Genomic DNA, 1847 nt, shown 5'->3' on the forward strand with positions numbered 1-1847 from the left:
TATGCATTGTTCATATATATAGTAAAGAAATAACAAAAACCAAGTTTTATAATTCTGTACGACAAAAATATAAGTAACTCTAATAACAGTATAAATTAGACATAAATTAAAATTAAAATAAACATGACATGAGATACATCATTTCGACTCAATGTGTGGCATAGAATCAGAGAAGGTAGGTACTTCATCGTCCATCTAATAATCATTGAGACTTATTTGTTCCAACCCATCTTCCGAACTCAAGTTTATGTCTTCACTTTGTCTTCGTAATTCTTCAAGGATTGATTGTCCGCTGATATTACGTTTATGTTTCATAGTATTCTAAATGCCTGCGACACAAAGTTATAGACAGCGTAAAAAGAATTCAGAAAAAATAAAAATCAAATAAAACAGACATAAAATAGTTCATATAATTGAAACACAAGAAGTTAAATAACATACAAAAAAAACCATAGAGCATATTTAACAAGTCAAACTTAAATTCAGTAAGTTAACTAAATTAAACATTAATAAGCATAATCCAATACAGCATATTCAGTAAGTTAATCATAGAGCATATTTAACAAGTCAAATTTAAATTCAGATTCAGAATATTTCCAAAATTTTATCATTAATAATTGAAAGAAATCAGTCATATCTAACCATACTAAATCAATAATTTCCTATTTAGAAACTAGTAAATATATCTTTGGTTAAGTTGGATAATGTTTCTCCGACCTTCTATAATCTCTTAAGTATAAAACCGAAACATAAACATCAAGAGTATTGATCCATATAACTAGATTCAAGAATATATGATTCATGAGAAATGAAAGGAAATTTTTGCAGTAAATAAAAAGTTTTTAAAATATGAACAACTATATCCACTTTCATAATAACTAGTTTAATAGCAGTAAATTTTATATCAATAAATAAGATTAGCATTCAAATTATTATATAAGTAAATTGAGAAGCCCAATATAGAAAAAAATCCCTATAGTAATGATGACTATGATTCCATTATGTGTTAGTGATATCAAACTATTTGCTTAAAATGTCACCTATAATATGCATCATGTTAAAGAGAAAATTATCGTACCGTATTAGGAATTCTAAGTGCTAGGTTGCTCCTAGTTTTGTGCCAATCTTAAATTTGCAATTAATACTCTGTATGAGGGAGGCAACAAAAGGATAATTCCTTACAACATCAAATCAAATAATACAGAACATATGCCCGTTTCTAAACCATCATCTAATCCCTTCTTTTTTTTTTTTTTCTGAAATACATAAATACCAGATCAAATAAAAATTTACAAAGGATTAAATTTGAAAAAAAAAAACCTGGAGAAGTTCTTGTTGTTGACGACAACGACCTTGAGCAGTGTGACCAAGTAAGACCTGTGACCTGTGAGCGCAAACCACGACTGTGAATGTCGCTTGAAGTGTAATGTTGGAGGCTGCCGGAGGTGCGAGGTCTGAGATCGGAGGAGGCGACCACAGGCAGGAGGTACAGCAGCGTCAGCGAGTGAGAGATGTGACCTGTGCGCGCGTATCATGAGCGTTGATGTTGCCAGCAGCGCGAGATCGGAGCCTAGCGGGGGTACGAGATCTGAGCCCGAGGAGACGGATACATGCAGAGGCGGATTAGGGCCGGCGAGCGAAAGCTTGAATGAGCTCCGAAACTGAAAATAAAAAGTGGGGCGGTTTTGATTCAAGCTTGGGTTTTTGGCGTGACTTGAATTAAGCTCGATTTTTGGCGCAAATTCTCAAATTGAAATAAAATTATGAGTTTAGTTTCTTTGTTTATTTATGAAGAATTATCATTTATGTCAATATATAATGACTCATTTTATATATAAAATTCATTT

General features: G+C 32.1%; 1 long non-coding RNA gene across 1 annotated transcript; it reads right to left on the reverse strand.

Annotated features, from left to right (window-relative positions):
* On the reverse strand, positions 1 to 1756 carry LOC110267429. Its single transcript, XR_002355054.1, has 3 exons — positions 1321 to 1756; positions 1079 to 1146; positions 1 to 329 (listed from the first exon to the last, which is right to left on the reverse strand). It is a non-coding gene; the product is annotated as an uncharacterized LOC110267429 (long non-coding RNA).

Source organism: Arachis ipaensis, chromosome B02, assembly GCF_000816755.2.
Source record: "Arachis ipaensis cultivar K30076 chromosome B02, Araip1.1, whole genome shotgun sequence".
In the NCBI taxonomy this organism is placed as follows: Eukaryota; Viridiplantae; Streptophyta; class Magnoliopsida; order Fabales; family Fabaceae; genus Arachis; species Arachis ipaensis.